Source organism: Rhinoderma darwinii, chromosome 7 (genome assembly GCF_050947455.1).
Source record: "Rhinoderma darwinii isolate aRhiDar2 chromosome 7, aRhiDar2.hap1, whole genome shotgun sequence".
NCBI lineage: Eukaryota > Metazoa > Chordata > Amphibia > Anura > Rhinodermatidae > Rhinoderma > Rhinoderma darwinii.
The window spans coordinates 52197083-52218657 of NC_134693.1; positions in this window are offsets into that span (position 1 = coordinate 52197083).

Consider the following 21575-nt stretch of genomic DNA (forward strand, 5'->3'; position numbering starts at 1 on the left):
TAGTGAGGGTGGAGATAGGAGCAGTCAGAGATGAGAAGTTGGGGATGAACAGTCGGTATAAGTTGGCGAATCCTAGGAAGCGTTTTATGGCCCTTAAGCCTTGGGGGCGTGGCCACTCCAGGACAGCCTTTACCTTCTGGGGGTCCATCTTGAGGCCCCGATCGGAGATAATATAGCCCAGGAAGGATAGAGACTACTTCTCAAATACACACTTCTCCAACTTGGCATAAAGGCGATTCTCTCTTAGACGGATCAACACCTGGCGGACATGACTTTGATGAGTTACTGGATCTGGGGAAAAAATCTAAATGTCGTCAAGATACACCACAACACAAACATAAAGCAGATCACGAAAAATGTCATTGACAAATTCTTGAAATACTGCGGGGGCGTTACACAGGCCGAAGGGCATAACTAAGTATTCGTAGTGCCCATCACGAGTATTAAAGTCAGTTTTCCATTCATCACCTCGACGAATCCGAATCAGATTGTAGGCCCCTCGCAGGTCCAGTTTAGAAAAAAATTGTGCCCCTTGTATGCAATCAAACAGTTCAGAAATCAAAGGCAGAGGGTACCTGTTCTTTACAGTGATCAGGTTTAGGCCCCGGTAGTCAATGCAAGGTCGTAGCGATCCATTTTTCTTTTTAACAAAGAAGAACCCCGCTCCGGCTGGGGATGAGGATTTACGAATGAAACCCCTCACCAGGTTCTCCTTAATTTAGGCCGACATGGACTGGGTCTCTGGCAAGGAGAGAGGGTACACTCTACCACGAGGAGGGGACGATTCAGGAACCAGGTCGATAGGACAGTCATATGCCCGGTGTGGCGGCAAGGTCTCAGCCTCCTTTTTGTTGAAGACATCGCAACCCTGTCAAAGACTGAAGAGGAGCAGGCTGTGGCGAATGGATATGGCCCAGACAGCGGTCAAGACACTTCAGACCCCACTGGAGGACCTCTCCAGAGTTCCAATCCAGGATGGGGGCGTGCAGACGGAGCCAAGGCAAACCCAGCAACACAGGGTTGACAGCCTTGGACAGGATGAACAGGGAGATAAGTTCAGCATGAAGGGCTCCCACTAGGGCTGAGGAGGGAGGTCAATGTAAAATAAAAAGGGGTAGCCAGGTTAGAGAGGGGTCAGATTCTATATTGGTGGGGGGAGAAACAGAATGTGGGGAGAGGACTAGACAACAAGATAAGGAGATCCTTTCGTTACAAAACATCAGTGTAAATAAAAAGGCCCAAATAATGTCAAATCACATTTCTGATAATAAAAGTGAAAAACTGACAGGCAAGTTAAAGTGTATGTTCACAAATGCCAGAAGTCTAGCAAGCAAAATGGGGGAGCTGGAGGCCTTGATACTGGAAGAAAATATAGATATAGTTGGTGTTGCTGAAACATGGCTGGACTCTTCACATGACTGGGCTGTAAATCTACAGGGTTTTACACTTTTTCGGAAAGACAGGACAAATAGGAAAGGTGGTGGTGTATGTCTGTATGTGAGAAATGATATGAAGGCGAGTGTGAAAGAGACAATAGTGGGTGAATACTGTGAGGAGGTTGAAACCTTGTGGGTGGAACTAGAAAGGGAGGTAAACACTGAAAAAATTACTTTTGGTGTAATCTATAGACCCCCCAATATAACTGAGGAGATGGAAGTTCAGCTATATAAACAGATGGAGCGGGCTGCACAGGCGGGTACTGTAGTGATAATGGGAGATTTTAATTTCCGGGATATTAATTGGTGTCATGGTTCAGCTTCAACTGCAAAGGGGAGACATTTCCTCAACCTGTTGCAGGAAAATTTTATGGGCCAGTTTGTGGAAGACCCGACTAGAGGTGAAGCTCTGTTGGATCTGGTCATTTCTAATAATGCAGATCTTGTTGGGAATGTCAATGTTCGTGAAAACCTCGGTAACAGTGATCATAATATAGTTACATTTTACCTATACTGTAAAAAACAAACGCAGGCTGGGAGGGCAAAAACATTTAATTTTAAGAAAGCCAATTTCCCCAGGATGAGGGCTGCAATTCAGGATATGGACTGGGAAGAACTAATGTCAAATAATGGAACAAATGATAAATGGGAGATTTTCAAATCTACTTTGAGTTATTATAGTGCAAAATTTATTCCTATAGGTAAAAAGTATAAACGACTCAAATTAAACCCCACATGGCTTACACCTTCTGTGAAAGGGTCAATACATGACAAAAAAAGGGCATTTAAAAAATACAAATCTGAGGGTACATCTGCAGCCTTTGTAAAATATAAAGAGCTTAATAAAATCTGTAAAAATGTAATAAAATTAGCAAAAATACAAAATGAAAGGTAGGTGGCCAAGGATAGTAAAACAAATCCCAAAAAATTCTTCAAGTATATAAATGCTAAAAAGCCAAGGTCTGAACATGTAGGACCCCTTGATAGTGGTAATGGGGAGTTGATCACAGCGGATCAAGAGAAGGCAGAGTTACTAAATGGGTTCTTTAGCTCTGTATATACAACAGAAGAAAGAGCAGCTGATGTAGCCGGTGCCAGTGCTGTTAATATATCAGTTGATATACTGAATTGGATGAATGTAGATATGGTCCAAGCTAAATTAAATAAAATAAATGTGCACAAGGCCCCGGGACCAGATGGGTTACACCCTAGAATTCTTAAAGAGCTTAGTTCAGTTATTTCTGTCCCCCTTTTCATAATATTCAGAGAATCTCTAGTGACTGGTATAGTGCCAAGGGACTGGCGCAGTGCAAATGTGGTGCCTATTTTCAAAAAGGGTTCTAGGTCTTCCCCGGGTAATTATAGACCAGTAAGCTTAACATCCATCGTGGGGAAAATGTTTGAGGGGCTATTGAGGGACTATAAACAGGATTATGTGACAATAAATAGCATTATAAGTGACAGCCAGCACGGTTTTACTAAGGACAGAAGTTGTCAAACTAACCTAATCTGTTTTTATGAAGAGGTGAGCAGAAGTCTAGACAGAGGGGCCGCTGTGGATTTAGTGTTTTTGGATTTTGCAAAGGCATTTGACACTGTCCCCCATAGACGCCTAATGGGTAAATTAAGGACTATAGGTTTAGAAAATATAGTTTGTAATTGGATTGAGAATTGGCTCAAGGACCGTATCCAGGGAGTTGTGGTCAATGATTCCTACTCTGAATGGTCCCCGGTAATAAGTGGTGTACCCCAGGGTTCAGTGCTGGGACCACTATTATTCAACTTATTTATTAATGATATAGAAGATGGGATTAATAGCACTATTTCTATTTTTGCAGATGACACCAAGCTATGTAATATAGTTCAGTCAATGGAAGATGTTCATGAATTGCAGGCAGATTTAAACAAACTAAGTGTTTGGGCGTCCACTTGGCAGATGAAGTTTAATGTAGATAAATGTAAAGTTATGCATCTGGGTACCAACAACCTGCATGCATCATATGTCCTAGGGGGAGCTACACTGGCGGATTCACTTGTTGAGAAGGATCTGGGTGTACTTGTAAATTATAAACTCAATAACAGCATGCAGTGTCAATCAGCTGCTTCAAAGGCCAGCAGGATATTGTCGTGTATTAAAAGAGGCATGGACTCACAGGACAGGGATGTAATATTGCCACTTTACAAAGCATTAGTGAGGCCTCATCTAGAATATGCAGTTCAGTTCTGGGCTCCAGTTCATAGAAAGGATGCCCTGGAGTTGGAAAAAATACAAAGAAGAGCAACGAAGCTAATTAGGGGCATGGAGAATTTAAGTTATGAGGAAAGATTGAAAGAATTAAACCTATTTAGCCTTGAAAAAAGACGACTAAGGGGGGACATGATTAACTTATATAAATATATTAATGGCACATACAAAAAATATGGTGAAATCCTGTTCCTTGTAAAACCCCCTCAAAAAACAAGGGGGCACTCCCTCCGTCTGGAGAAAAAAAGGTTCAAACTGCAGAGGCGACAAGCCTTCTTTACCGTGAGAACTGTGAATCTATGGAATAGCCTACCACAGGAGCTGGTCACAGCAGGGACAGTAGATGGCTTTAAAAAAGGGTTAGATAATTTCCTAGAACAAAAAAATATTAGCTCCTATGTGTAGAAATTTTTCCTTCCCTTTTCCCGTCCCTTGGTTGAACTTGATGGACATGTGTCTTTTTTCAGCCGTACTAACTATGTACGTATGTAACTATGTAACTATGTAACTTGGAGTCTCAACGGCTTGGTTATGGACACAACTGGGTAAGGCAATGGCAGTCCATCCACCGAGGCAACGATCAACAGCCTTTCAAGCACGATAGTGGGCAACTGAAGGAGGTCCACAAGGTCCTAGCAGATGAAGTTGGCTGCAGAGCCGGAGTCCAGATAGGCAGAGACCTGATGGGACCTCTCGCCAGCAATGATGGTTACGGGAATGAATAGTTTGGAAGAGAGTTCTTGATTCAATGTGTTGACGCCCAGGGTTGTCTCTCCAACCAAACCTAGGCGCTGGGGTTTTTGGCTTGTGAGGACACAGACGCACAACATGGCCAGCGAGGCCGCAATATAAGCAAAGTCCAGAGGTGCACCTGCTCTGTTTCTCCTGGACCGATAATTTTAGTCGGTCTACTTGCATTGGGACCTTGGGCAAAGCAATAGAAGCAGGCAAGAGGGGTTGCTGAAAGTTGGGCGCCAGTCTAGGGTGCCGACGCTCCTGACGAACCTCGTGAGATCTCTCCCTCAGCCTTATGTCTACCCGAGTGGCAAGCAGAATCAAGTCGTCGAAGGCAGAAGGCAGGTCTCGAGCAGCCAGTTCATCCTTGATCTCGGACGACAGGCCATGCCAATAGGATGCCACGAAGGCCTCATTGTTCCAGGATAGCTCTCCTGCCAGAGTCCGGAACTGAATCGTATACTCGCCCACGGAGGTGTCCTCTTGGCGAAGTTTGAAGATGGCAGTGGCTGCCGATGAGACTCGACCAGGCTCCTCAATAACAGTTCGGAATATTCGCACGAACTCCTGGAAATCTTGGGTCTCGGGTCCCTGACGTTCCCAGATCGGATTAGCCCATGCCAGGGCCTTGCCAATCAGGAGGGATATGATGAATATGATCTTGGCTCCATCCGACGGAAATGCTCGAGAGTGCAGGGTAAAATTAATGTGGCATTGGTTCAGAAACCCCTGACAAGCACTGGCGTCTCCATGAACCGTGAGGGCAATGGCAGCAAGAACCGAGGATCCGGACAGGAACTGCCAGGAGGAGTAACAGGAGGATCGGCTTGAAGGACTTGCATAGAGGCAGGAAGAGAAGCAACTGGAGTCCATAGCTGCTGCGCCACAGAGTCCACTGCCACAAGGAGCTGATCCTGGCTAGCTCGGAGATCCAGCAGGTCCGCCTGCATGGCTTGAGAGGGTGCCAAACCCTTGAATTGACCAGCGGAGTCCATGGCCAGAGCATACTGTCACGATGCGGGGTGTGGACGCACTGGGCCGTACCGCGTAGCGGGATGGCAGCTGGCCAAACAGGTAAGTACAGAGTTCAAATAGTTCAGCGAGGGTACCTGAGGCAATCGTAGACAGTAGCGAGGCAGGCACGTCCCGGACCAGGCGACGGGAAGACGTCAGGTGAGGCATAGCAAATCAAGAGTAGACTATAGCACAGCACGGCAACAGCACAGCACGGCACTAGGACTGGGTAGCACGGAAACAGTATACGGGACACAGGAACAAGGTACACTGGGAAACTGGAAGACACTGGGAGAACATAAGCACGACAAACTTTGGGTAACAAACAAAGCTCTGGCAAAGAGCAAGAGGGCAGAGCCCTTTTTATAGCCCAGGGCCTCCTGGGCTATATTGCAGACTTCCTGCAAAAATGCGCGCACTGGCCCTTTAAGACCGTGCACGCGTGGGCGCGCACGCCCGCCGGAGACACTCGATGTCCGGAAGTGAGTGCCGGCGCCTCACAGGAGGACGATGCTGCAAGCAGGTAAGATGTCCATGGCCACGGCCGTCGGGGATTAAGGCAGAACGACGGACCGTGGCCATAGACGTTACAATCTGTCTGCAGACAGGGAAGGGAATGTATCTTTAGAAAATTACCTATTGTTAAAATCAAGTTTTTTATGTTACACATATTTTTTTTTAAAAACAATGGTGGTATTTTTGTAATTTTCTATTTCTCTCTCTATAAAGAAAAGGAATCATGAAATCTTGCCGTTTTCACACTGGCCACTGATCTCTCCTAATAGATTGCATTTCCTGTTCTGTAGAGGTCACTTTTCAGCAGTCATCTCATTATTATCACAGGCAGAAATACAATGAAAGGTACTGTAAGGCGGTGGAAACCGTGCCAAAAAACGTCTGAAAATGCCTCCCGATGATTTCAAAGAAGCGTCGACATCAATGAGGGGCAGAGAAAGCGTTTTTCGCTGTGTCTTTTTGCCCGTGGCGCTCAATGCACGCGACTGAAAAACGCGGCAAACGGCGTGTAGACAAGGCAAAACCTGCATGAGCACTTCTATTATTCCCTTAAAGCCTATGTACACCTTTGACATCCTGTATCCGTCAGGTCCACGGATAACATCTAAGTTCATAACTTAGATGTGATCGATTACAGATGGCTCCTGCATGTCAGAGACACGCAGGACCCGCTGTCACTGAACCCGTTAGTCACGCGGATCTGACGGATTCCGATCTTGGCAAACGATACAACTGCTCTGTATACAGCATACAAAGCAGCTGTATCTCAAAAAGTAAAAATAATTTTTAATAAAATGTATTTAGGAAGTTGCACCAATCACACTGATGCACAATTTTATTTTTTTTAAAAGATGTACATAGCCTTTAATGCCGAAGGTATTTTAAACCTTAATGACCAAGCAATTGTTTATGTTTTTCCATTGTCGCATTCATAGCGCTATAACTTTTTTATTTTTCCATGGACGTAGCTGTATGAGGACTTGTTTTTTGCGGGACAAGTTTTCTGATAGCACCATTTTGGGGTACATATTTACTGATTAACTTTTATTAACTTTTTTGGAGGGTAATGCAAAAAAAAACCCTGAAATTTCACCATTCTTTTTTGCATCTTAAATTTACGCCGTTTACCGTGTGGTTTAAATAACATAATAACTTTATTCAGCAAATTATTACGATAGCGGCGATGCCAAATTTATATCGGTTTTTTTAATATTTTACTACTTTTACACAGTAAAACCTTTTTTTCAAAATTATTTGTTTTGTCATAAGTCATAACCTTTCTATTTTTCTGCGGACATAGCTGTATGAGGGTTTTTTTGCAGGATGACTTTTAGTTTTTATTGGTACCATTTTGGAGTAGATACGACTTTCGATTGCTTTTTATCAAATCTTTTTGAAGACAGGGAGAAAAGAAAACAGAAATTCTGGCATTGTGTTTTATTATTTTTTTAACAGGGTTTACAGTGCAGGTTAAATAATGTAATATTTTGAGTCGTTACGTATGCAGCGATACCAAATATGTGTATATTTTTGTTTTTCATAATAAAGCATTTTGGTGAAAAATAGTGTTTTTAATTTTTTTTTTACTTCTTTTTATTTATTTATTATGAACTTTATTAAACTTTTTTTCGTTAAACAGGAGGAATCGATGCTGGTAGCTGAGAGCAGAGAGATTTTAGTCTTCCCGGCGGTGCTGCTTTATTCTGATGCGGCGCCGTAAAAAGGCTACTGCATCAGAATACAGCTTGTTGTTGACTGCCGTAAAAAGACCTATGGGCGGTCACTAACGTGTTAAGGGAAACACAGGCCTGTGCAGGACTAAGAATGGGCCACCGTGATAAGGCGTATTGGTGGTCACTAGGGGGTTAATGATCGGGCCTGAAAGGGCCTTAATGACCAGCTAAATTTTTCCGTTTTTGCCTCCCTGCCTTTCAGAACCCACAACTTTTTTATTTTTTCATTGATGTGGCTGTATAACACCTTTTTTATATTATATTAGAAATTATATTTTTAGTGATTCTCTGCATATTTTTTTTGTTTATTTATTATCCCTTTAATGTTTCTCGCTAAATAACCTGTTAAATTAATTTTTCATGTTTTTACAGTCGTGTAGATACCTAATATGTGTAGGGTTTTTGTTTGTATTTAATTTATGGGCAATAAAATATTTTATGCAAAATTATGACCTTTTTTGGGATGATATTTTTTTATTTATCAATTTTTTTAGTAATTTTTTTTTTAAATCCTATTTAGGGATAACTTAATTTACAACTTTATTTTTTACTTAAAACGTATTAGCATAATCCTGTATACTAATACATTACACCTCCTTAGCTAATATTTCCCACGCAACAGCCATATTCTCAGCCATATATTTTAGGTAGTCAGGAAACAGTAAAACTGGTGAAAACTTATATAGAATGAAAAAAAAACCTACAAGTCCTCATACAGCTATGTTGACGGAAAAATAAAAAAGTTCTAGCACTTTGAATGCGATTATAGAAAAGAAAAAAAAAAGCTTGGTCATTAGGGCCTAAAATAGGCTGGTCACTAAGGGGTTAAGAGTCTATTAACCCTTTAAAGACCCAGACATTTTTAGTTTTGTCATTTTAGTTTTTTACTCCCTGCCGTCCAAGAGCCATATCTTTTTTACTTTTCCGTCAATACAGTGCTGTGAAGGCTTATTGAAGGCTTATTTTTTTGCGGGAGGAGTTGTAGTTTCTATTGGCACCATTTACAGTATGGAATTGGAATAAACTGCAATTCCTCCATTGTTTTTTGTGTTTAGTTTTTACGGCTTTCACCGTGCGGTAAAAATGACAATTTAACTTTTTTCTGCGGTTCAATACGATGACGGTGATTCCAAATTTATATAGTTTTTTTTATTTTACTAATTTTACAAAGAAAAAACTATTTGTTAAAAAAAAAATTGTTTTGTGTCACCACATTGTGAGAGCCGTAACTTTTTTATTTTTTCATTGATTGAATGGTGTAAGGGCTTATTTTTTTGCGGGATGGGCTGCTGTTTTACTTGGTATCATTTTTTTGTATAAACGATTTTTTGATCACTTTATATAACATTTTTTTTAGCGATAAGGTGACCAAAAAACAAAGATTCTGTTGTATAAATGTAATTTTTTTTTACACCATTCACTGAGCGAGTTAAATAATGGTATATTGTAATAGTTCGGACTTTTACCAATTTTATATTTAATTTTTATTTTTACAATGTGCTTGGGGAAAAAATGTGAAAAGGTTTTTTTTTTAACTTCTAATATTTTTTATTTTTTTTACAGTCCTGAAAAATGTATTTAACTATTTTTTACACTTTTCATTAGTTCCCCTAGGGGACTTGAAGCAGCAATCTTTAGATCGCTGGTACAATACACTGTAATACTAATGTATTGCAGTATATTGTCATTTTCACAGGTTTCTGCTAAACCCTGTCGGAGGCAGGGCTTAGCAGAGGCAGACCGAAGGCAGACATGGTGGCCTTCATTAGGCCACCGGGCTGCCATGACAACCATCGGTACCCTGTGATCGTCACCTGCAGCGTATGGAGCAGGCTCAGCGCGTGAGTTTGCTTCAAACTTCACCCCACCCCTCCATGACGTACAGTTTCGTCATGGGGTGGGAAAAGGTTAAGGTGCTTTTTTGCAAACTCCAGGCGGACTTTCATATGTCTTCTATTGAGCCACTCTGCCATAAAGCCCAGATTAGTGGAGTGCTGCAGTGATGGTTGACTGTCTGGAAGTTTCTCCCATCCGCACACAGGATCTTTGGAGCTCAGCCAGAATGACCATTGGGTTCTTTGTTACCTCTCTTACCAAGACCCTTCTCCCCCGATTACTTATTTTTAGTCGGATGGCCAGCTCTAGGAAGAGTCCTGGTTGTTCCAAACTTCTTCCATTTAAGAATTATGGAGGCCACTGTGCTCTTGGGAACTTTCAGTGCAGCAGAATTTTTTTGTATCCTTCTCCAGATCTGTATTTGAGTTCAATAGGCAGTTATTTCCTCCTCATGGCTTGGTTTTTGCTCTGATATGCATTGTCAGTTATAACACCTTATATAGACAGGGGTGTGTCTTTCCAAATCATGTCCAATCAAATGAATTTGCACACAGGTGGACTCCAATCAAGGTGTAGAAATATTACAAAGATGATCTAGAGAAATGGTAGGCCAGCAGAGCTAAATTTCAAGTGTCATAGCAAAGGGTCTGAATACTTATGTCCATGAGAAATTTGAGTTTTTCATTTTTAATAAATTTGCAACAATTTCTATAATTCTGTTTTTACTTTATCATTATGGGGTATTGACTGCAGAATAATGGGGAAAAACTTGAAGTGAAAGGGTCTGAAGACTTTCCAAATGCACTCTATATCCATTGATCAGCTTACAAGAATGCACTGCATACATAGCTGTAACGGGGCTTGTGAATAGTGAAACTGTCACAGAGTTTGCAGAGGATGGTGTGAACCCACAATGTCCCCAAGGGATTTGATGAGGGGCTAAACCAGGGAGCGGAGTCTAAAGGCAACACCATGTACTCACCCTGTAAACTCTATACAGGGATCTAGAATTCCCTGCTTGGGAACCCCAGGTCGCTAACAGGAGAGTAGTCGATGACCGGCTTAAACCGGTGTGATACAGACACAGCAGCAGATGGCATGAAATGTCAGGTATAGCAAAAGTCAGGGCAGTGTTGCAACACCAGCCAGGCGCCAGAAGACCTTGTGGAGAGGTAAGTATACAGTCATGGCTGAGAGCAGAGTGGCAGCCGTTACAATACAGATCAGTCTCTGCAGTATACACTGCTTTTCGGCAAAACCACTGAGCAAGATGCAGTAGCCATCAAAGCTTAGTGGGTTCAATTTTGACAGGACTCATGAAACACCCTAGGGAGTATTGTTTTTTCAACCAGTGCTCTAATGTATCTGCCAGAGATGGCAGTACACAAATATACATTTTAATAACCACGCTGTAAAGCAAGAAAAGCCTTTAAAATAAATTAGTGAAGCCATACTGTACGTGTCTAGAGCATGTAATCGATTCTCCATACAGTTATAAAAACACATTCATCTTTAAACCTGAGGCAGGACGATGGCAGTAGAGCAAGGAAGTGGAACCTGATCAGCAGCTGAAGTAGAAAGCGGAACATATGTGTCATAGTCTAACCGCTCTCTGGTTCTTTACAGACAGGCTCCAAATTCCTGGTAAAATAAGACATTCTTTCCCTAACATTCCTGCTGAACAATGTTCCCTTTCAGGTTCCTACTGAGATTTTATCAGGTGAAAAACGCAGGCTGGTTATGTGAGCCCATTTACAAGATGGTGGGTTAAACAATATACAGAAATGTGGGGAAAATAGACAACTCACTGAGAACTAAAAATTTGCTGAACCTGGATAACATACAACAGTCGATATAAAGAACTGGTTAATACTATAATATTAGGTGCAAATAACAATATTTGTGGTAAATGTATACCAATAGAAAGTCCTAGGACTGCCCACACTGTGTTGTTACCCAAACATTAACCTAGAATCTTAATGCCATAAATGAAGGGCTAAGTCACAATTTTCATGTAGAAGCAATACATGAATAAGTTCATTAGTTCATATAGCTAGTCTCTGTGTCACGATTCTGGGGTATGTAGACCCACTAGGCTGCTCCGCCGTAGCGAAGAGTGGCAGCTGGCCAAACAACAGTCAATGGGAAGTCTTAGCACAGCACTACATGTATGAGAGATCAGACAGACACGAGATATAGCAGGCACAGATGATTTGTGGCAAGATGACTCTTGGCGTTGCAGATGACGCTTGGTGTGGCAGATGACACTGGACGTGGCAGATGACACTAGCGTGGCAGATGACACTGGATTTGGCAGATGTAACAAACACTAGACTTCAGCTCAGGAAAAAACACAGTTGCAGGATACAGGAAGCAGGATACGGGTACACTGGGAACAGAATACAACTAAGGCCCATTTGCTTAAATTAACAAGGGAAGACAACAATGCTCAGGCACAGGAAGGAGGGCAGGACAGACTTATATAGGACAGGGTGCACAGGGATAGGCTGGGGAAGATTGTAATGGTGCGCACGCTGGCCCTTTAAGAGGACACCAGGGGACGCGCACACCCTACGTGAGTGAGCAGTGAACAGGAGCAGTACATGCTGGCGTCTGCGAGGAGGGAGAGGAGGCCAGCGCACAGGTAAGAGATGCTGGTGGCCGCCAGGGGAAGCCGGATAGTGGAGAACGGCGGCCACCAGCGTTGCGCTCTGTATAGATTTTTGTCTACACAGTTATCCTGTGCTGCTGTTTTTCAGAAATTCAGAAGTGTAAGGGATACAATTCGTATTGGAGAAGACCTGTTAAGGCCTTTTGGAGAATTTACAAGCCAAGAATTTACATTTTATTTGGGCATGGAAATTTTTTACCTCATCTGTAGGAAAGTAAGTGATGTCAGGTCCGCACCGTTCATGAGGCAAGATGAGTTTCTCGCCTCAGGTGGCGACCCGCTGCCTCTCTGAGAGGGTAGTGACGCCACTGAAAGCCTGCCACCCTCTCCTGCACTATAATTGAACCTGCGTCAATAGGACGCTAATACAATTACAAGCATAAGCGCTCCGTGCCCTGCCATTCTTTGCCCTGCAATTTAGCGCCTTTCAATGATGCAAGCGGCACGATGACGTCATCGCGCCACTTCCATCAGGGAATGGCAAGGCGCCCTGCCAATCAGCGCCTTTAAGCAGCACAAGCGGCGCGATGACATCATCGCGCCAATTGCATCTTGAAAGGCACTGAATGGCAGGGCAGAATGTCATTCAGCACCTTTAAATAATGCAAGCGGCGCGATGATGTCATCACGCCACTTGCAGTGTTCATCTCCAGCAGACCTGCTCAGAAGAAAGCAGGGCTGTATGTGGGGCACTATTTACAGGGGGTATATGTGGGGCACTATTTACAGGGGTCTATATGTTGGGCACTATCTACAGGGGGCTGTATTTGGGGCACTATCTGCAGGGGGGCTGTATGTGGGGCACTATCTATAGGGGGGCTATAGGTGGGGCACTATCTACAGGGGGCTATATATGGGGCACTATCTACAGGGGGCTATATGTGGGGGACTATCTAAAGGGATCTTTATGTGTGGCTATATGTGTGCCACTATTTACCTTCAATGGGAAGGTGAAACGTTGCCTGTATGTTGGGTGAATACATTTTGGATTTTTCTATATCATTGAAGTGCTGCCTCTTCTTTTGGATTGTGATCTACAGGGGGCTATATGTGGGGCACTATTTACAGGGGGCTATATGTGAGGCACTGTCTACAGGGGGCTATATGTGTGGCACTATTTACTAGGGGTCTATACGTGGGGCACTATCTAAAGGGGGCTATATGTGTGGCACTATTTACAGGGGTCTATATGTGGTACACTATCTACAGGGGGCTGTATGTGGGACACTATCTACAGGAGCTTTTAACTACAGGGGGATCTATGGGGGCCACTACAAGCATAAGCGCTCCGTGCTCTTCCATTCTGTGCCATGCCACTTACTGCCTTTCAATTACGCAAGCCGCGCGATGACGTCATCGCGCCACTTGCATCAGGGAATGGCAGGGCAAGGCACCCTGCCAATCAGCGCCTTTGAGCGGCACAAGAGGCACGATGGAATCATTCTCGCCAATTGCATCTTGAAAGCCACTGAATGGCAGGGCAGAATGCCATTCAGCACCTTTAAATAATGCAAGTGGCCCGATGATGTCATCACGCCGCTTGCAGTGTTCATCTCCAGCAGACCTGCTCAGAAGAAAGCAGGGCTATATGTGGGGCACTATTTACAGGGGTCTATATGTGGGGAATTATCTATATGGGTCTATATGTGGGGCACTATCTACAGGGGGCTGTATGTGGGGCACTATCTATAGGGGGGCTATATGTGGGGCCCTATCTACAGGGGGCTATATATGGGGAACTATCTACAGGGGGCTATATGTGGGGCACTATATACAGGGGGCTATATGTGTGGCTATATGTGTGGCACTATTTACCTTCAATGGGAAGGTGAAACATTGCCTGTATGTTGGGTGAATCAATTTTGGATTTTTCTATATCATTGGAGTGCTGCCTCTTCTTTTGGATTGTGATCTACAGGGGGCAATATGTGGGGCACTATCTACAGGGGGCTATATGAGGGGCACTATCTACAGGGGGCTATATGTGTGGCACTATTTACTAGGGGTCTATATGAGGGGCGCTATCTAAAGGGGGCTATATGTGGTGAACTATTTACAGGGGTCTATATGTGGTACACTATCTACAGGGGCTGTATTTGGGACACTATCTACAGGAGCTTTTAACTACAGGGGGATCTATGGGGGTCACTACAAGCATAAGTGCTCTGTGCCCTGCCATTCTGTGCCCTGCCATTTAGCACCTTTCAATGACGCAATCGGCACGATGACGTAATCGCACCAGTTGCGTCGGGAAATGGCAGGGCAAGGCACCCTGCCAATCAGCGCCTTTAAGCGGCACAAGCGGCGCGATGACATTGTATTGTACTGAGCTTGGTTCTGGTGTTGTCAAGTATTTATGTGCTCCGTGTCACGTAGGGTGCGTGGACCCACTGGGCCGTACCGCCTAGACGGTATGGCAGGTGGCCAACAGGATACAAGTAAAGTCAATAGTTCGAATAGGTGTACCTGTGGTAAGTTCAGACAGTGGGACCTTGGCAGCAGGCAGACACCAGGCGTGGTGTAACAAGGCAGATGCAGTACTCAGCACAACATGGCTCCAACTCTCAACGGCACTAGGAATAGGATAGCACGGGATATAGGATACAGGAAGCAGGAACAAGAACACTGGGAGTTGGAAAACACTTAAGAGACCATTTGCAGAGATGAACAGAGGTAATGACAACAACGCTTAGGCAATGCAGGAAGGGGCAGGGCCCTTCTTATATTCTTATAGTCCAGGGTGCTTATGGGCTAATTAGGTTAGGCTACGGGAACCAGCAGAGTGAAGCAGAAGTGAGCGCTGGCGTCTCCTGAGGAGGAGATGCGGGCCAGCGCTCACTGATCCATGGCTGCGGCCGTCAGGAAGTGAGTAAACCTGATGGCCCGTGGCCATGGGTGTTACAGTATCCCCCCTCTTGTGCCCCCTCCACTTGGGGCCAGAGCGAGAGAGAAACTTCTTCAGGAGAGTAGGGGCATTAAGGTTCTCCTCTGGCTCCCAGGACCTCTCCTCAGGACCAAACCCCCTCCAATCCACCAAATAAAAAGTTCTTCCTCCTACTCTATTGGTGTCCAGAATCTCCTTAACCTCAAACGTATATGAAGAACCGCTGGGAGCAACTGCAGGACTAGGAATCTTGGAGAAGTGGTTCAGGATGACAGGCTTCAGAAGGGAGACGTGGAAGGAGTTTGAGATCTTGGGGGTAGAGGGCAGCCGAAGCTTGTACACCGTGGTCCAAATTATTATGCACATTGGATTTAAGTGTCATAAACATTTAATTATTCGTTTTTCAATTAAACTCATGGATGGTATTGTGTCTTAGGGCTCTTTGGATCATTGTAATCAATCTCAGACTCCTATGATAATTAGTTTGCCAGGTGAGGAAAACTACTTAATAAGGACATTCCACATTATTAAGCAGGCCACAGGTTTCAAGCAATATGGGAAAGAAAAAGGATCTCTCTGCTACCGAAAAGTGTGAAATAGTGCGATACCTTGGACAAGGTATGAAAACATTGGATATTTCAAGAAAACTTAAGCATGATCATCGTACTGTGAAAAGATTTGTGGCTGATTCAGAGAACAGACGGGTTAGTTCAGATAAAGACATAATGAGGAAGGTTTCTGACAGACAAATTAATAGGATTGGGAGAGCAGCTGCTAGAATGCCATTGCAAAGCATCAAACAGGTATTTGAAGCCGCTGGTGCCTCTGGAGGCCCTCGAACCTTAAGGTATTCGGCCACCCCTAAACAATGCTCACAAGCAGAAACGTTTGCAGTGGGCTCAGAAATACATGAAGACTAATGTTCAAACCGTGTTGTTTACTGATGAGTGCCGTGCAACCCTGGATGGTCCAAATGGATGGAGTAGTAGATCGTTGGTGAATGGCCACCATGTCCCAACAAGGCTGCAACGTCAGCAAGAAGGTGGGGGAGTCATGTTTTGGGCTGGAATCGTGGGGAGAGAGCTGGTAAGCCCCTTTAGGGTCCCTGACGGTGTGAAAATTACCTCTGCAAAGTACATAGAGTTTATGACTGACCACTTTCTTCCGTGGTACAAAAAGAAGAACCGTGTCTTCTGTAGCAAAATTATCTTTATGCATGACAATGCACCATCTCATGCTGCAAAGAATAACTCTGTGTCATTTTCTGCTATGGGCATAAAAGGAGAGAGACTCATGGTGTGGCCCCCATGTTCCCCTGACCTCAACCCTATTGAGAACCTTTGGAGCATCCTCAAGCAAAATATCTATGAGGGTGGGAGGCAGTTCACATCAAAACAGAAGCTCTGGGAGGCTATTCTGACATCCTGCAAAGATATTCAAGCAGAAACTGTCCAAATACTCACAAATTCAATGGATGCGAGAATTGTGAAGGTGATATCAAAGAAGGGGTCCTATGCTAACATGTAACTTGGCCTGTTACGTTTTTTTTGATTGAAAGAGCTTTTGATTTCTGTAAATATGACCTCTTGAAGCTGCAAATTCAACAAATTACCATTTTAGTTCTCTTTACAAGCTTTAAAATGTGTTGATCTCTGTTGTGCATAATAATTTGAAACAGTGCATTTTGAGCTTTTTACTTCTAAAAAAAAATCTGTTATCATTAGGAGATTTGTTCAATAAAATTTGCATTATACTTCAACGGTTGATGGCTTGAAGATTATATTGACTGTCATTTGCATCGACTATTTAGGAAAATAAGCGAAAACTAACATTTGCATAATAATTTGGAGCGCGGTGTAGGAGACAGGGTTGATCTGTTGCAAGATTGTGAAGGGTCTGAGGAACCTGGGAGCAAACTTGTATGATGGCACCCTTAGCCGGATATTTCTGGAGGACAACAAGACCACGGTACCAGGAAGAAACTGGGAAGGTTCTCTTCTCTTTGTGTCTGCCTTACGTTTTATGTGGTCTACCGCCAGCAGAATGGAGGATCGGGTTTGCTGCCAGATCTGCAGGAAGTCCCTAATAGTAGAATCAGCTGCGGGCATTTCGGACATAACGGATACCGGGAGAGTAATTTGTGGGTGTTGGCCATAGACGATGAAGAACGGTGTATTTCTTGTGGACTCGCTTGCATGGTTATTGTACGAAAACTCGGTCCAAGGAAGAAGCTGCACCCAGTCATCATGCTGCTTGGAGATGAAATGTCGTAGGTAGTTCTCCAAGATTTGATTGATCCTCTCGACTTGACCATTCCACTGAGGATGGTAGGCTGAGGAAAAGTCCAACTTTACATTGAGGAGTTTACAGAGGGCTCTCCAGGACCTTGAGGTGAACTGAACCCCCGATCAGACACGATATGCCGAGGCAAGCTGTGAAAGCAGAAGATGTGTTGGATGAAGAGGTCGGCCAGTCGAGAAGCAAAAGGTAGACCTGTCAGTGGAATGAAGTGAGCTATCTTCGAAAATCGGTCCACCACCACCCAGACCGCACTGCATCGCGCAGAGTTAGGCAGATCCACAACAAAGTCCATTGCTATATGCTACCAGGGAGCATCGGGCACCGGCAGCAGCTGAAGCAGGCCAGCTGTTTTGAAGTGAGCAACCTTATTAGCTGCGCACACCGAGCAGGATCAAACAAAGTCCATGATGTCTTTCGGCAGCGTGGGCCACCAGAAATGACGGGCAATCAGGTCTCAGGTTTTACGGGTACCCGCATGACCTGCCACTCTGGAGCTGTGTCCCCAGCGGAGGATTCTCCCTCTGTCTGCCAAGCACAGATGTCTCTAACTTGCAGAGGGTTGATAGAGACAATGCAACACAGGTCAATAATATTTTGTGGAAACTCCATCTGTCTCGAACGACCTGGACAAGGCATCGGCCCTCACATTCTTTTCGGCCGGACGGTAGTGGAGCTCAAACTGGAACCGGGCAAAGAACAGCGACCACCTGGCCTGACGAGGGTTCAGCCGTTGGGCCATCTAGAGATTCTTGTGGTCAGTGAATATCAAGATGGGATGAACTGCGTCCTCTAGTAGATGACTCCTGTCCTCCAGGGTGATATTGATGGCCAATAACTCCTGATGCCCAATCGAGTAGTTGCGTTCTGCGGAAGAGAAGAGTTTAGAGTAATAGCCACATACCATTGTCTTGCCCTTGGAACCTCTCTGGAACAGGAGTGCACCACCTCCAACGAAAACTGTTGAGATACATCAGGATGATGGAGGGTAGAGGCTGATGTGAAGGCACTTTTTAGGCAATTAAATGTGGATTCCACCTCTGGATTCCACACCTTGGCGTTCATGCCCTTCTTGGTGAGAGTAGAGATGGGGGATGTCAGTGAGGAGAAGTTTGTGATGAACTGCAGATAAAAATTGGTGAATCCCTAAAAACGCTGTATGGACCTTAAGCCTTGAGGGCATGGCCATTCCAGTACGGCTTTCACTTTCTCCGGATCCATCTTGAGACCTTGGTCCGAGATTATGTAGCCCAGGAATGGTAGATAACTCTTCTCAAACATGCACTTCTCTAGCTTGCCATACAGGCGATTCTCCCTCAATCGCAGCAGAACTTGACGGACATGTCTCTGATGAGTCAATGGATCTGGGGAAAAAATTAAGATATCATTAGGATAGACCACAACACAAACATAGAGGAGGTCCCGGGAAAATGTAATTGACAAATTCTTGCGGGAGCGTTACAAAGGCTGAAGGGCATCACCAGATATTAATAATGTCCGTCTCGGGTGTTAAATGCTGTTTTCCGTTCGTCACCCTGGCAAATCCAGATCAGGTTGTAAGCCCCACAAAGGTCTAGTTTGTAAAAAAATATAGCACCTTGTATGCGTTCAAAAAGCTCGGAAATCAATGGCAACGGATATCTATTCTTGACTGTGATCTGATTGAGACCCCAGTAGTCGATGCAGGGTCGCAGAGAACCGTCCTTTTTCTTGACAAAGAAAAACCCGACTCCTGCCGGGGTGGAGGACTTCTGTATGAAACCCTTCTCCAGATTCTCCTTAATATAGGAGGACATGGACTGAGTCTCTTTCAAGGAGAGAGGATATACCCTACCTCGGGGATGGGATGCATCAGGAACCAGTTTAATAGGACAGTCATACGTCCGGTGTGGGGGGAGCGTATCCGCCTCCTTCTTGCTGAAGACATCTGAGAACATAGCATAATGAGGAGGCAATCCTGTCAAAGACTGAGGACAAGGAGGTGGGGCCGGATGGATTTGCCCCAGGCAGCGGTCGAGGCACTTGGGACCCCACTGGAGAACTCACAAATTCTAGTCCGGAATGTAGTCCGAGCCAGGGCAGGCCCAGCAGCACAGGATTGTCGGCCTTTGGTAGAACAAGAAATGAGATGAGTATGGAATGAAGAGCTCCCATCTGGAGCCTCAGCGGTTTGGTCACAGCTACAATCGGGTCTGGCATAGGTAGTCCATTCACCAAGGCCACGATCAATGGCCCCTCCAGAGAAGTCGTAGGCAACTGGAGGAGATCCACGAGATCCTTGTGGATAAAACTGTCTGCGGACCCAGAGTCAAGATAGGCAGAGACCCAGTGGTTATTCTCGCCGGACATAATAGTCACGGGGATGGACTGTTTAGAAGAAAAGTCTCTATCCAGCGCAGTATTGCCTAGGGTTGTCTCCCCAACCAATCCTAGGCGTTTTTTTGGCTTCTGAGGACACAGACACACGACATGGCCTCCGAGGCCGCAATAAAGACAAAGTCCCGAAGTGCATCTGCGCTGTTTCTCCTGAACGGATAATTTCAGCCGGTCTACCTTCATAGGCTCCTCAGGTGGGCCACCTGATGAGGGTAACAGAGACTGCTGGAAAGTAGGGGCCAGCCTAGGAAATCATTTCTCCCGACGAATCTCCTGTGATCGTTCCCGGAACCTCATATTAATACGGGTGGCAAGCAAATTGAGGGTGTCCAGGGTGGATGGCAGATTACAGGCAGCCAGTTTGTCCTTGATCTCAGGTGACAACCCTTGCCAGAATGTGGCCACTAGGGCCTCGTCGTTCCAGGACAGCTCTCCTGCCAGGGTACGGAATTGAATGGTGTACTGGCCCACGGAGGTTTCCCCCCTGGCGGATGTTCAACAAGGAGGCCGCTGCCGATGAAACTCATCTATGCTCCTCAAACACAGTACGAAATGTCCGGTGCAACTCCCGGAGGTCACGGGTCTCTGGTCCCTGTTGTGCCCAGATCGGGTTCGCCCACGCTAGGGCAATGCCAGTGCCAGTGAGCAGAGTGGCGCAATCCTGGCGCCATCAGACGGAAATGCTCTGGCATGAAGAGAGAATTGGATCTGGCACTGATTGAGGAATCCCCTGCAGGTACTCATGTCTCCGTTGTAACAAGGCGGTAGTGGTAGTGAGAATCGGGGATCCGCACTGGCACTGACAGGAGGTGTTGCAGGAGGATCAGTCGGAACAGGAGCTGAGGAGGCTGCATCTTGTGCATTTAGCCGCTGTGCAATGGAATTCACTGCCAGGACGAGTTGTTCCTGTCGTGAACATAGGACTTGCAGATCTGCCTGCACCGCTTGAGATAACGACATAGTGTCAGGTGGACCAGCGGGGTCCATGGCCTGAGCGTACTGTCACATAGGGTGCGTGTACCCACTGGGCCGTACTGCCTTGACGGTCAATAGTTCAAATAGGTGTACCTGTGGTAACTTCAGACAGGGATACAGGATACAGGAAGCAGGAACGGGAACACTGGGAGCTGGAAAACAGTTAAGGGACCATTTGCAGAGACAAACATAGGTAACGACAACAACGCTCAGGCAATGCAGGAAGAGGCAGGGCCTTTCTTATAGTCCAGGGTGCTTATGGGCTAATTAGGTTATCAAATTTAGGTGTGCGCACTGGCCCTTTAAAACCAAAAACCAGCAGAGTAAAGCGTAAGTGAGCACTGGCGTCTCCTGAGGAGGAGATGCGGGCCAGCGCTCACTGATCCATGGCAGCGGCCGTCAGGAGTTGAGTAAACCTGACGGCCCATGTCCATTGGTGTTACACTGAGCTTGTTTCTGGTGTTGTATTTATGTACTGTGCTTTGTTCTGTGCTGTATTTATGTACTGAGCTTTGTTATAATACTGTGTATATGTACTGAACTTTGTTCTGGTGCTGTATATATGTATGAGCTTGGTTCTTGTACTGTTTTATGTTTTGAGCATGGTTCTGGTGCTGTATTTATGTACTGATCTTGGTTCTGGTGCTGTATTTATGAACTGAGCTTGGTACTGGTGTTGAATTAATGTACTGAGCTTTGTTCTGGTGCTGTATTTATGTACTGATCTTGGTTTTGGTGCTGTATTTATGTACTGAGCTTGGTTCTGGTGTTGAATTTATGTACTGAGCTTTGTTCTGGTGCTGTATTTATGTACTGATCTTGGCTCCGGTGCTGTATTTATGTACTAAACTTGGTT